This window comes from Lepidochelys olivacea (genome assembly GCF_965140295.1).
Source record: "Lepidochelys olivacea isolate rLepOli2 genome assembly, chromosome: 9".
NCBI classification, from domain to species: Eukaryota; Metazoa; Chordata; order Testudines; family Cheloniidae; genus Lepidochelys; species Lepidochelys olivacea.
Window position 1 is genome coordinate 65,536,262 of NC_140419.1, and position 14,872 is coordinate 65,551,133.

Consider the following 14,872-nt stretch of genomic DNA (forward strand, 5'->3'; position numbering starts at 1 on the left):
CAGATGCATACTGTGGAAAGTGTAGAAGATCTTATTATATACACACAAAAAGCATGACAAAATACCTCCTCCCACTCCACTCTCCTGCTGGTAATAGCTTATCTAAAGGAAAAAACAAGGGGAAATAGGCTACCTTGCTACCTTCCTACCCCACTCTCCCCCACAGACATTCTTGTTAAACCCTGGATTTGTGCTGGAAATGGCCCACCTTGATTATCATACACAATGTAAGGAGAGTGGTCACTTTGGATAAGCTATTACCAGCAGGAGAGTGAGTTTGTGTGTGTGTGGGGAAAGGGGGGGGGGTGAGAAAACCTGGATTTGTGCTGGAAATGGCCCACCTTGATTATCATACACATGGTAAGGAGAGTGGTCACTTTAGATAAGCTATTACCAGCAGGAGAGTGAATTTGTGTGTGTGTGGAGGGGGGTGTGTGAGAAAACCTGGATTTGTGCTGGAAATGGCCCAACTTGATTATCATACACATTGTAAGGAGAGTGATCACTTTAGATAAGCTATTACCAGCAGGAGAGTGGGGTGGGAGGAGGTATTTTTTCATGCTTTTTGTGTGTATATAATAAGATCTTCTACACTTTCCACAGTATGCATCCGATGAAGTGAGCTGTAGCTCACGAAAGCTTATGCTCAAATAAATTGGTTAGTCTCTAAGGTGCCACAAGTCCTCCTTTTCTTTTTGTAACAAGCCATACATCTAGTGTCTCTATTCAGTCCATGATTTTAAGTGTCTAGCAAAGTTTTATGAACCTACGCTTCCAGGCGTGTCTTTTGAAAGGCGATCACTGTATATCTGACCTCTCAGTCCTCATCCTCAATGGAAACCTGTACCTTCCATGGGTGGAGTGGGAGGTGTTGCAAAGGCACATCTGGTGGTGGTGCTGATGATCGTATGCTGCCACATCCTCATTCAGTATCTTGTTTATATTGGCTTGAACTTCAGTTCACTCCTGGGTAATGATGCAGAAGAATGTCTCATGAAGCAGGAACTCTAAACAGTCTGTCAGGTTTCTAGGCAGAGCAAACTCCCCCCTCCCCTTCTCTGTGTAGCTCACTAGTCCCCTCTAGTTACTAATCTGCCCATCAGACACCCGGTGATGAAAGAGCTGCATGGCACAGATGGATAGTTTTCTAATAGAGGCCTGGAATAGCTGTTCTCTGTTCCGTTCTGAGATCTGAAGCAAGTTTCCATCTTCCAGTGCCACCACAGCTTGAAATAATGTCGAGACCATCATTGGTAAAAGGTCCCTGACCTGTCCTCTCCACACATTCGAGCGCACAAAAGCCAATTTTAAATTTTTTTAATCATTAATATAAAACACTTCCCATTGTCTTGGTGTGGAGAAATGGGGAAGTAGCTGCATCAGAGCAGAGCAGGGCAGAGATGGCGGAGAACATAGGCCTGGGAGAGAAAAGGTACAACTTTTCCCTTGCTTGAGGCAGAAAGTCAAAGAGAAGAAACTTTACTTTGTTCCCCCCTGGACAGAAGTATAATGAAATGTTTCATTCATCTACTCCAGTGCAGGTGAGGCAACTGCCCAGGAGGGCACTGACTGTTAGCCAGAGGGTCTGAACTCTGGGGGAGAAGAAAGAAGGCCAGGGATGACCTGCTGTGGGTCATGCAGAAGAGCTTTGCTAGCCAGTCAGACTAGCGCCCGGAACAGCTGAGGCAGATGTTGGAGCAGGATCACCTGATCTGGGCTGCAGCCCAGACCACGCTGAAGATGGAGAAAAGGATGATGATGGACTGCAACCAGGTGATGCAGCTGCAATGTGAAGAATGGCAGCAATAAAAGGAGCTGTTCAGGTGGCTGCCTGACATAATGTCCAGCAAAACATGCCAGCCCAGCCCCAAGTCCTGTTCCAGCCTGCTACAATGGCTTCCCCTCCATACAACCATGTCCTGCAGCACATGTGAGCAGATGTGCCCAGTAGTGCACTCCACCCTGTGCAATCCCATTCCATGGCACATTACACTGATTGGCTTCATGTCCTGTTTTCTTTGCACTTTGGTTATGCCTGCACTTTCTTGAGTTTGTGGCAGCTGGCCTGCCTGTGTTGTTGACTTTGCTGTCCAACCCCTGCGTGTCTGAGAGGTTGGGAAACAAGGACGAGAGGCAGGAAGTTCAAAGTAAAGTTTCAGATTAACAATACATTATTCTCTCTCACTGGTAAATTGATACAGTGCACTCATGTGGTACTCACTTTATGTGTGATCATGGTCACATTATTACATCTCCCCCTCCAAAGCAAGGATGTGGGCACACCAGGCCTCCCTGACTTCCCTGGCTCTCCTGAACCCTGCCCCAGCTATCAGAGACAAGCTGTCTGTTTTGAGCCTGTAAAGCAACACAAGCATTGGCCTACTTCTGGCCCAGCTACTCTCCTTCCCTTCACCTATGCTGTGCAGAATACAGTCCACCCCAGTCTCATGAATTAGTGGCATCATACATGCTGCAGTTCCAATGGATTTGTTGGCCGCACCATCATGCCTAATGCCCATTCCACCACCATGCTGCTCTTGCTCATTATATTCTTCAACTTCCTTCTGACGGATACTCTCACACCAGGGTTGGGCTTCCTAAGCTAGGGCAGTACGGGATAGGATGGGTCTCCCAAAATAATACCCTATTGACATCCATATCACTGGGTGGGAAGAAAGTCCCAACTTATCCAAATTTGAAATGGCTGGACCTCTTGGAATGCCCTGCTGTTGTGCACCCTGCTGGTGCATCCCGTGTTGGTGCCTATGAACCTTGCTCTGAAGGCGCTCAAGATTGATGGAGTCCTATCTGGTTGATATGTGCATCTTGTGTAGGAGGGTGGGGGGCAGACCATGGGCTCATGTGCCACCGATGGCTCCAGCTCAGCTCTGGAACCCCATTCGCACAAGGCCTGCAATCATTTGGGGACATAAGTGGAATAATAACCTGCTTCAGGACTGGTACAGATTCCCTCATCTGAGGGCCCTGGTGCTGAAGGGCCTGGACAAGCTCCTCAGCAGCTCCAGGAAGGTGGCTTTCCTCATGTGGAAGTTCTGGACCCACTGCTGGTCGACCCATGTCTGCATGAGTATGTGGTCCCACAAGTTCCCAGAACCACCTGTTACCAGAGAGGGATTCTCTGGCCTTTAAACCTGTGTCTGCTATCTCCATGACTGCATGCAGCCAACATGATCCCCTGAGCAAGGTAGGTCATTGCCTTCTCAGAGCAACAAGCTGCTGCCAAATGGCCCTCCACCATGTCTCATGCCCTCTGATACAGGTTGTGGAAATGGGCATGGCATTAATGCCAACAGCTGGAAGCAGTCATTGTCTTGAGCTGGATCCATGCCTTGGAATGATGGCCAGAGACAGAAGTATAGAGCATGCCAAGCTGGAAGTGGTTTAGCAGTGGGGCGAAGAGAACTTCTGCACAGGGGCCCAGAATGCCAGACAGTTCTCCCACCATACACTGTGAAAGTATTCATAGCATGGTGCAGTTTAGTGCAGTGCTAACAACCAGGAGATATACATCTAGAGGTCCTACCACCTCACACAGGTAAGTGCCGGATGCAGCAACACAAGTGTGGCTGCTCAGAGCCAGGTGCTGATCACGCAGCTAACTCTGCAGTGAAGACACACCAGAAGGAACATTGCATTGGGCCCCACTGAGTGCGGTGAATACACATGGTTGTTTGAATTCTTGAGTTCAGCTTGTCCTGAGACAGCTGCTGTTTTGCGGCCATCAGGATAATTCTGAATGGTCTTCCATCAGCATAGAGAAAGAGATGGGGATCTTATATGACAATTCAATGTGGGTCCTTTGGTTTAGATGTTACCCCCATGAATGACTTCCTATCCTCTCATTATGTCTCTCAGATGTGTCTTCACTGCAGATGTAGCCCAGGTGATCTGGGTTTGAGCACCTGGGTTAGCTTAACACTGGTGTGAGCATCCCCCCTGCAAAGCTCACTGTTTCTGCACTTGCTTGTGCATGTCTGGAGGCATATCCCATGGTTCTTAGTGCTGAGACACTCTCGGATCCTTTCCCAGTCAAGTGTGTCAATTGCAGGAGAACGTGTCTGGCCTTTGGGGGAATTGTGGGAAGGCATTGAAGCATTTCAGGCTCTTGAGTATTTAGCCTGCGTCCTCACTGCAAAGTGGGTAGGTTCCAGGCTGAGTTAAAGCAAAGCCCAGGCTCTACACTATAAGGGGCGGCGAGTTATATGGGCCTGTAGTGCCAGTGCTCCAGCAATATTCAGGGCCCGGGGGCCCAGCTCCACCAATGTTCGGGGCTGGGTCTCACCTACCACCCCCGCGTGCCTCCCCCAGAGCGTCCCTGACTGCGCCCTGAGCAGCGGGCGACTGCCCTGCTACTCTGCGCTGCACTCCCTTGCCGGCTGCTGCCGCGGCTGGCTACAAAAGGGAGCGCGCCGGCGGCAGGCTGAGGCATTTGGGTGGTGGTTCAGAGGAGTGAGTGAGTGGCTGCGGCAGCTCAGGGATCCCCAGGTGGCTGCTCAGCCTGCTTTGGGCTTTTTCTTTCCCTTCCTCTCCTCCGCTTTCTTTTCTTTTGCTAGTTTCCCTTCTTTGTGGCTGTAGCCAGGGCACTCTGCCCCCCCCCCCCGCTTCCTCCTCCCCATCTCCACTTGAGGGCGAGAAACTTGGGCTGTTTTCCTGTCTCCTCACTGCAAACAACTTCACCGCTTCTCCTCCTCCCTCCTCCCATTAAGCCAGCTTCTTTCCCCTCTGTCTGCCTGGGTGCAATGTGCCTCCTGCTGCCCCATGGCCAGCAGGACTTCTCGCTGCACCTCCTGCATGTGAGCAGCTCCTTTGAGGGTGGGGAAAAGTTTGTTGATTGTCAGTTTTCCCTCTGTACTCTTGTCGCTCTTGTTTTTGGATGAGGATTTCTTACTCCAGGGAAATGGAACCCCCTGGACCTGAGAGGGGCCCTAGGAGCACATGCAGTGACAGTGGTGCGGGGTGAGTGTGCGGAGCTCGCTGCTGATGGCGGGGAGAGGGCTGGGGGGAGTCCTCCTCTCTGGCACCAACCCTGTGGCAGCCTGCCTGCACCCCAAACTCCTCATCCCCAGCCCCACCCCAGAGCCCGCACCACCTGCCAGAGCCCTCACTCCACACCTGCATCCTAACCCTCTGCCCCAGCCCTGAGCCTCCTCCTGAACCCCTCATCCTGGCCCCATCCTGCAGCCCTCACCCCTGCACCCAAACCCTCTGCCCTAGCCCTGAGCTCCTCCCACACCCCAAACCTCTCATCTCCAGCCCCACCCCAGAGCCCTCACCCCCAGCCAGAGCCCTCACCCCCCACACCCTAACCCTCTGTCCTAGTCCTGAGCCCCTCCCACACCCCAACCCCTAATCCCCAGCCCCACCCCAGAGCCCTCACCCCCAGCCAGAGCCCTCATCCCCCCCACCCCCACACTGTGCAATCTAAGGAAACTGTTAAATGCTTACTGTAGCTAGTCCATTTTTACATTATTTTAAAAAAACATATATCATCTTACAAGGCAAGTGTGTGTATGGGTGGGACTTGGACCCGTACTGGGCACCACGAAAAATTATACAAACCTGCCGCCCCTTACCTGAGCCAGGTAAGCAGGCCCAGGTTTAAAGCCCTCCAAACTCAGGTCAGGGGTTTTTGTGTGTAGATGGGAGCTCAAATGCAGGCAGGAGCCTGGGTTAACTGTGTGGTGAAGACATCCCTTTAGGAGTTCTTTAACTGGGTTCCCTTGTGGGCCATGCTGCCAAGCTGGAGCCCAGCATGTAGGTTGAGTCGTTCTGATTCCTCTTCTTCCACATGTCGGGGTCATCGCTGCTCATCTCCTTCTCCGCTTTGACTCGGTGAGTCTTTGCCTTTCGTATTGTGTTTATATACTTCCGCCATGTGTCACTCTGCCCCAGCCCGGCTGCCTTCACCTCCTCTCCCAAGCTATCTGCCAAGTGGGATATTTATCTGCTGCTTCCCCTATGAGCCACATCTCTGCTCTCAACTGGATTTCATCTCCTTGCTGAAGTGTGGATTGAGCAGCATTCAAAAACACTAAATTCACTGTAGAGCAAACAAAACTGCCACCTTAATAAGTGGAGAGCCTGGATTAGGTGCTGGGGTCAGCATCTGTTTGGATTCCCTGGGAGACTAGAAATGACATAGTTTAACCCTCTGGATGCTGAGTGCGAGCCTCTCTTGGAGAACTGCACTGGAGAGGTGAAGAGAACCTGTAAAGGAATCTGCTTCTGTCCTTGGGTTTGTGTTTCCAGGGCTTTGGACGACCTCTCCGGGAGACATTTGTGTGGCGTCAGTAAGTGGAGAGCTGCGTTGCTGTGTGCCATTGCTCTTGTCCAGGAGCTAGATACTGGGAGGAGCTCGTGTGATGTTTGGCCCCATCAGTTGGCCACCTGTGGTGAAAAACAGAAGCACAGGCACCATGATATTTGGCCTTACTCAGGTTCTTCTGTACTCCAGCTCCTCCATCCTCCCCCTTGCAAGAGCCATGTCTTCCTCCTCCTCCCCTCAAAACAGGAGATCTCTCCCAGTTACCTAGCCTGTTCCTAGCTGGTCCCCCAGCCCTGCCCAACCCCCTGTCTCCCCTCCCCCAGCTATAGGACACCCTGCTCCTCCTGCAACATTTAACAGGCACTCAGGAGAGCAGGCCAACATTTTTATTAATGGCACGAGCTCTGGGCTCAGCCTGAGTCTACTCAGGCTTCTTGAAGCCCTAATTCCAACTGGGCATGCTAAGAGACTGAAGACAGGAACTAGCATAGTCATGCCCATGCTAGTAACCTGATGTCTATCCTCATGTGTCCCATGGGCTAATGGCCTCAGGTTCGCCCTCTTCCCTCCCTGCATGGAGTTGCTCTGCTGGTTCTGCCTCAAGCTGCCTGAGCTTCTCATGTGACCTGCCTCCCATGTGGCCCCCCAGCCTAGAGAAGGACCTGCAAGCAGCAGAAGGGGAAGAAGGTCACATGTGTGTGTGGGGTGGGGAGGAAGGGTTCCAAGTATGTGTGTCTCAGGCAGGAGGGTTGTGACTTGACCCATCCTACGGCCTGTTTTTTACCCCCCAATGGAGAGGAAACCCTTTCCCCTAGCGGTCCCAAAACCTTTAGGCAGTGATCCCAGATGTTCCTGGCTCAGCGACTCCTAAGGGTAAATGTGCTGTTTGTTGTTTTCTCCACTGTAGTCTCTCAGAAGCATTCTGACCAGCCTGAAGCCTCATTCCAAACCTGCAGAGCGCCCCATTCCGGCGCTGAGATGCTGGGGTAAAAGGTGCTATGTGAGTTCAGCGGCTTTTATTTTTGTCGTCTCTCCATTGCCTCTTTTGTTCGTTGGTAGAGATGAACTTGACAATGTTGTTTGCTAGGCCTAATCCATGTCTTTCCTTTGTCCTTTCTGACAAACAGCTTTGCCGCTTAAGCAGCCTTTGGCCCAAATAAAGGAGAGGAGGCGAGTCAGAAAGCATTGGCATTAGCCCGTCTATTAAGAACATAAGAACATAAGACCAAAGGTCCATCCAGCCCAGTATCCTGTCTACTGACAGTGGCCAATGCCAGGTGCCCCAGAGGGAGTGAACCTAACAGGTAATGATCTAGGGATCTCTCTCCTGCCATCCATCTTCTCCTCTGACAAACAGGCTAGGGACACCATTCCTTACCCATCCTGGCTAATAGCCATTAATGGACTTAACCTCCATGAATTTATCCAGTTCTCTTTTAAATCCTGTTATAGTCCTAGCCTTCACAACCTCCTCAGGCAAGGAGTTTTGTAGGATTCATACAGGGTTCATGCGCTTGGCAACATTCAGGGCACACCCTGAGTGTTGTGTAGGAGCAGTGCACACACAGCTCCTCTCAAGGGCATGAACATTGGAAACTCGCCCAGATGACATGAACCGTGAGAAGCCTCCCAGGACTGGGCTCAAGGCCCGAAAGCAAGGAATGTGGTAGATAGAAATTGGTAAATAAGAATATTAAACAAAGCCAGTGTATTCCTTTTATCTGTTGGAGTATGTAATGTGCAGGAGGAGGGAGAGAAATAAAAGAGAGGGTGGAAAGCTGACAGGCAGACCAGCCCGTCGGCAGACCAGCCTGCTTGCTTGCTTAAAGCCTTGTTCTGTCTTGTATTTGAACCGCAACAATGTTCCACAGGTTGACTGTGCGCTGAGTGAAGAAGAACTTCCTTTTGTTTTAAACCTGCTACCCATTAATTTCATTTGATGGCCCCTAGTTATTATATTATGGGAACAAGTAAATAACTTTTCCTTATTCACTTTCTCCACACCACTCATGATTCTATATACCTCTATCATATCCCCTCTTAGTCCCCTCTTTTCCAAGCTGAAAAGTCCTAGCCTCTTTAATCTCTCCTCACATAGAACTCGTTCCAAACCCCTAATCATTTTAGTTGCCCTTTTCTGAACCTTTTCTAATGCCAGTATATCTTTTTTGAGATGAGGGGACCACATCTGTACGCAGTATTCAAGATGTGGGCGTACCATGGATTTATATAAGGGCAATAAGCTATTATCTGTCTTATTCTCTATCCCTTTTTTGATGATGATTCCTAACATCCCATTTGCTTTTTTGACTGCCGCTGCACACTGCGTGGACGTCTTCAGAGAACTATCCACGATGACTCCAAGATCTTTCTCCTGATTAGTTGTAGCTAAATTAGCCCCCATCATATTGTATGTATAATTGGGGTTATCTTTTCCAATGTGCATTACTTTACATTTATTCACATTAAATTTCATTTGCCATTTTGTTGCCCAGTCACTTAGTTTTGTGAGATCTTTTCGAAATTCTTCACAGTCTGCTTTGGTCTTAACTATCTTGAGCAGTTTAGTATCATCTGCAAACTTTGCCACCTTGCTGTTTACCCCTTTTTCTAGATCATTTATGAGTAGGTTGAATATCATTGGTCCTAGGACTGACCCTTGGGGAACACCACTAGTTACCCCTCTCCATTCTGAAAATTTACCATTTATTCCTACCCTTTGTTCCCTGTCTTTTAACCAGTTCTCAATCCATGAAAGGATCTTCCCTCTTATCCCATGACAACTTAATTTACATAGGAACCTTTGGTGAGGGACCTTGTCAAAGGCTTTCTGGAAATTTATGTCCACTGGATCCCCCTTGTCCACATGTTTGTTGACCCCCTCAAAGACCTCTAATTGATTAGTAAGACATGATCTCCCTTTACAGAAACCATGTTGACTTTTGGGCAACAATTTATGTTCTTTTATGTGTCTGACAATTTTATTCTTTACTATTGTTTCAACTAATTTGCCCGGTACTGACGTTAGATTTACCGGTCTGTAATTGCTAGGATCACCTCTAGAGCCCTTCTTAAATATTGGCGTTACATTAGCTATCTTCCAGTCATTGGGTACAGTAGCTGATTTCAAGGACAGGTTATAAACCATAGTTAATAGTTCCTCAATTTCACATTTGAGTTCTTTCTGAACTCTTGGGTGAATGCCATCTGGTCCCGGTGACTTGTTACTGTTAAGTTTCTCAATTAATTCCAAAACCTCCTCTACTGTCACTTTAATCTGTGACAATTCCTCAGATTTGTCACCTACAAAAGACGTCTCAGGTTGGGAAATCTCCCTAACATCCTCAGCCATGAAGACTGAAGCAAAGAATTCATTTAGTTTCTCTGCGATGACTTTATCGTCTTCAAGTGCTCCTTTTGTATCTTGATCGTCCAGGGGCCCCACTGGTTTAGCAGGCTTCCTGCTGCTGATGTACTTAAAAACATTTTGTTATTACCTTTTGAGTTTTTGGCTAGCTGTTCTTCAAACTCCTTTTTGGCTTTTCTTATTAAGTTTTTACATTTAATTTGGCACTGTTTATGCTCCTTTCTATTTACCTCACTAGGATTTGACTTCCACTTTTTAAAAGATGCCTTTTTATCTTTCACTGCTTCTTTTACATGGTTTTTAAGCCACGGAGGCTCTTTTTTAGCTCTTTTACTGTGTTTTTTAATTTGGGGTATACATTTAAGTTGAGCCTCTATTATGGTGTCTTTGAAAAGTGTCCATGCAGCTTGCAGGGATTTCACTCTAGTCACCGTACCTTTTAATTTCTGTTTAACTAACCTCCTCATTTTTGCATAGTTCCCCTTTCTGAAATTAAATGCCACAGTGTTGGGCTGTTGAGGTGTTCTTCCCGCCACATGAATGTTAAATGTTATTATATTATGGTCACTATTTCCAAGTGGTCCTGTTATAGTTACCTCTTGGACCAGATCCTGCGCTCCACTCAGGACTAGATCGATAGTTGCTTCTCCCTTTGTGGGTTCCTGTACCAGCTGCTCCAAGAAGCAGTCATTTAAACTATCAAGAAATTTTGTCTCTGCATTTCATCCTGAAGTGACATGTACCCAGTCAATATGGGGATAATTGAAATCCCCCGCTATTATTGAGTTTTTTATTTTGATAGCCTCTCTAATCTCCCTTAGCATTTCATCGTCCTTATCACTGTCCTGGTCAGGTGGTCAGTAATAGATCCCTATTCTTATATTATATTTATATTCTTATTAGAGCATGGAATTACTATCCATAGAGATTCTGTGGAACACGTGGATTCATTTAAGATTTTTATTTCATTTGATTCTACATTTTCTTTCACATATAGTGCCACTCCCTGACCCCAGCCACCCGCACAACCTGTTTTGTCCTTCCGATATATTTTGTACCCCGGAATGATTGTGTCCCATTGATTATCCCCACTCCACCAGGTTTCTGTGATGCCTATTATATCAATCTCCTCCTTTAACACAAGGCACTCTGGTTCACCCGTCTTATTATTTAGACTTCTAGCATTTGTGTACAAGCACTTTAAAAACTTGTCACTGTTTATTTGTCTGTCCATTTCTGATATGTCAGATTCTTTATGTGAATGTTTCTTGTCTGATCTGGCCCATACTTTGTCCTCTTTCATCCTCTCCTTCTGACTAAACCCTAGAGAATCTCTATCAATAGACTCTCCTCTAAGAGAAGTCTCCCTCTGATCCACGTGCACCTCTGCAGCAATCGACTTTCCCCCATCTCTTACTTTAAAAACTGCTCTGCAACCTTTTTAAATGTTAACTGCCAGCTGTCTGGATCCACTTTGGTTTAGATGGAGCCCATCCTTCCTGTATAGGTTTCCCCTATCCCCAAAGATTCCCCAGTTCCTAATGAATCTAAACCCCTCCTCTCTACACCATCGTCTCATCCACGCATTGAGACTCTGAAGCTCTGCCTGCCTACCTGGCCCTGCGCGTGTAACTGGAACCATTTCTGAGAATGCCACCAGAGAGGTCCTGGATTTCAGTCTCTTTCCTAGCAGCCTAAATTTGGCCTCCAGGATGTCTCTCCTACCCTTCCCTATGTCATTGGTACCTATTGATACATCGTACTGTGTGAATCAGGCTTCTCAGCTTGCAGAGTGTTTAGGACATGCTAGATCCTCTCAAAGATGCCCCATGAGAAGGTCTTGGATCAAATTCACTCTCCCTTCATTGTAGATGTTCACAGCCTGCAAGTGTGACCAGCATGGCCAATTCAGCAGCTACTGTGTCCAGCTGAGTGCTGTTCGACTGGATCTGGCAAGGAGAGGGCATAGAACATCCACTGACCAGGTGGTTACATGAATATACAGGATTTCTTCCTCCTTTGTCTATTTGACAGAACGAGAAGGGAATTAAAATTGTGCAGGGCCAGTGGGGTGAGGGTGGGATGGAGAGGTAGCCTGACAAGAGGACTGGATGTAGGGCTAACTCTCAGGAGCTCCTGAGTTTGGCTCTGCCATTAACTTGCTGTGTAGTTTTGGGAAAGTCACTTCCCCTCTCTCTTTGTCTCTGTTTTTCCATTTGTAAAATGGGGACAATGATACTCACCCATCTAACTAGCACTAAGCACCAAATATTAATTAAAGAGACTAAGGTGAATCAGTTGTTGGCCCAGTGATGCCATCTAGTGGGATCTTGTTAAAGATCTCACCCTGCACAGAACTGGCTGTGGGTTTGTACCTGTTACTATGGCATGCAAGTCACTCCAAGGTGATGCTTTGCCAGGAGCAAAGACAAAATAAGAAAAAGAAACGTGCTTATTCCAGACAAAAGTTACACCCCACAGGGGTATGTCAAAAGCATGCTACCATTGCTGCAGCAATAGGCACTATAGATACCTTTAGAGAGCCATGTATTATGCAACATACAGCGATTATAAAAACAGATTAACATCTTTTCCCTCTGTTTAGGGGTGTGATTATACAGAACTGCAGTGCTGGATTTCAGCACACTTGAACTATAGAGGTGTTTGAAACCCAAACTCAGCTCTGCAGCCAAATTCTGCAAATGGCTCCTCCCTTTACAGCACCATAGCCTTGGATCCAGAGAGCCCTGAACACGGACAAGGTTTGAAACCTGAACCTGGAGCCAAGTGTCAGCCATTGAACCCCTATCTACGGAGTATACACAACAGGGAGATGTTGGCTACTATTCCTCTGGAGCCAAGCCTCGTCCAGTGTGCTCCTTAGGAGATCCTCCAACAGCTCTGTCAAGGTTCCTTCCCCACTCTGAACTCTAGGGTACAGATGTGGGAACCTGCATGAAAGACCCCCCAAGCTTATTCTTCAGCTTAGCTTAAACGCTGCCACCACCAAAGTGTTACACATAGAACAGGGGAAGTGCCCACTTGGAAACATCTCCCCGCCAAAATGTCCTCCCAAGCACTTCCCTTTCCTGGGGAAGGCTTGATAAAAATCAATTTGCATAGGTGAACAAAGTCCCAAACCCTTGGATCTTAAGAACAATGAAAGAGAATTTAAAGAAAAAGTAAAAGAATCACCTCTGTAAAATCAGGATGGTAAATACCTTACAGGGTAATTAGATTCAAAATATAGAGAATCCCTCTAGGCAAAACCTTAAGTTACAAAAAGGCACACAGACAGGAATATCCATTCTGTCCAGCACAACTTAATTTCTCAGCCATTTAAACAAAACAGAATCTAACGCATATCTAGCTAGATTAGTTACTAAGTTCTAAGACTCCATTCCTGTTCTGTCCCCGGCAAAAGCATCACACAGACAGACACAGACCCTTTGTTTTTCTCCCTCCTCTCAGCTTTTGAAAGTATCTTGTCTCCTCATTGGTCATTTTGGTCAGGTGCCAGTGAGGTTATCCTAGCTTCTTAACCCTTTACAGGTGAAAGGGTTTTTCCTCTGGCCAGGAGGGATTTAAAGGTATTTACCCTGCCCTTTATATTTATGACGCCTCCCTTTCGCTCTGCCTTCCCAAGAGCTTGGCTCAGAGGGTCTACCTTTGAGATTTCCTTTCTCAGCAGGCTCCTAGAATCCCCTCTCCTGCAGAGTTCCCGAGCCAGGTGAGACCTTGCTACACTGATAGTGGCATGACTCTCACCACCACATCCAGATATGTATCTTTGTGTATTTGTAGACATGCATTATGTTCCAGATCTGCAGCTGATATCACTTGACTAAAGTCAGTGGAGCTATGCTGGTTTGCCTGTGTCTCAAAACATCTAGATACTGTAGAATCTCCCTTTTCTACATACTCAGTATGTGCATATGCATGTGTACATAGAATGTATAAGAACGGCCATACTCGGTCAGAGCAAAGGTCCATCTAGCCCAATATCCTGTGTTCCAATAGAGGCCAATGCCAGATGCCCCAGAGGGAATGAATGGAACAGGTAATAATCAAGTGATCCATTCCCTGTCGCCTATTCTCCGCTTCTGGTAAACAGAGGCTTGGGACACCATCCCTGCCCATCCTGGCTAATAGCCATTGCTGGACCTATCCTCCATGAACTTATCTAATTCTTTTTTGAACCCTGTTATAGTCTTGGCCTTCACAACATCCCCTGGCAAAGAGTTCCACAGGTTGACTGTGCGTTGTGTGAAGAAATACTTCCTTTTGTTTGTTTTAAACCTGCTGCCTGTTAATTTCATTTGGTGACCCCTAGTTCTTGTGTTATGAGAAGGAATAAATAACACTTCCTTACTTACCTTCTCCACTGCAGTCATGATTTTATAGACCTCTATCATATCCCCTCTTAGTCATCTCTTTTCCAAGCTGAAAAGTCCCAGTCTTATTAATCTCTCCTCATATGGAAGCTGTTTCATACCTGTAATAATTTTTGTTGCCCTTTTCTGAACGTTTTTGAATTCCAATATATCTTTTTTGAGATGAGGCGATCACATCTGCATGCAGTATTCAATATGTGGGCATACCATGGATTTATATAGAGTTCAAGGTGTGTGCATTATTCCTTTCTTAATGATTCCCAGCATTCTGTTTGCTTTTTTGACTGCTGCTGCACATTGAGTGGATGTTTTCAGAGCACTGTCCACAATGACTCCAAGATCTCTTTCTTGAGTGAAAAGAAAAGGAGGACTTGTGGCACCTTAGAGACTAACCAATTTATTTGAGCATAAGCTTTTGTGAGCTACAGCTCACTTCATAGTTCACGAAAGCTTATGCTCAAATAAATTGGTTAGTCTCTAAGGTGCCACTAGTACTCCTTTTCTTTTTGCGAATACAGACTAACACGGCTGTTACTCTGAAACCTTTCTTGAGTGGTAACAGCTAATTTAGACCCCATCATTTTATATATATAGTTGGGATTATTATTTTCCAATGTGCATTACTATGTTTATAATGCATTTGTGTAAACAAACCATTTTGTATGTACTTTTAGTCTTTTTGTAAAACTTTGGCCTGAAACTCTCTGTTTCTCTTGCTTCTATTTCTCGTCCCCATTCCATTCTACCACTTAGCTTTCTTCCTTCTTTTGTATATTGCAGGATCTTTGCTCCATCTTCTTCAGTGTTTCCCCTAGTTTGACTTTC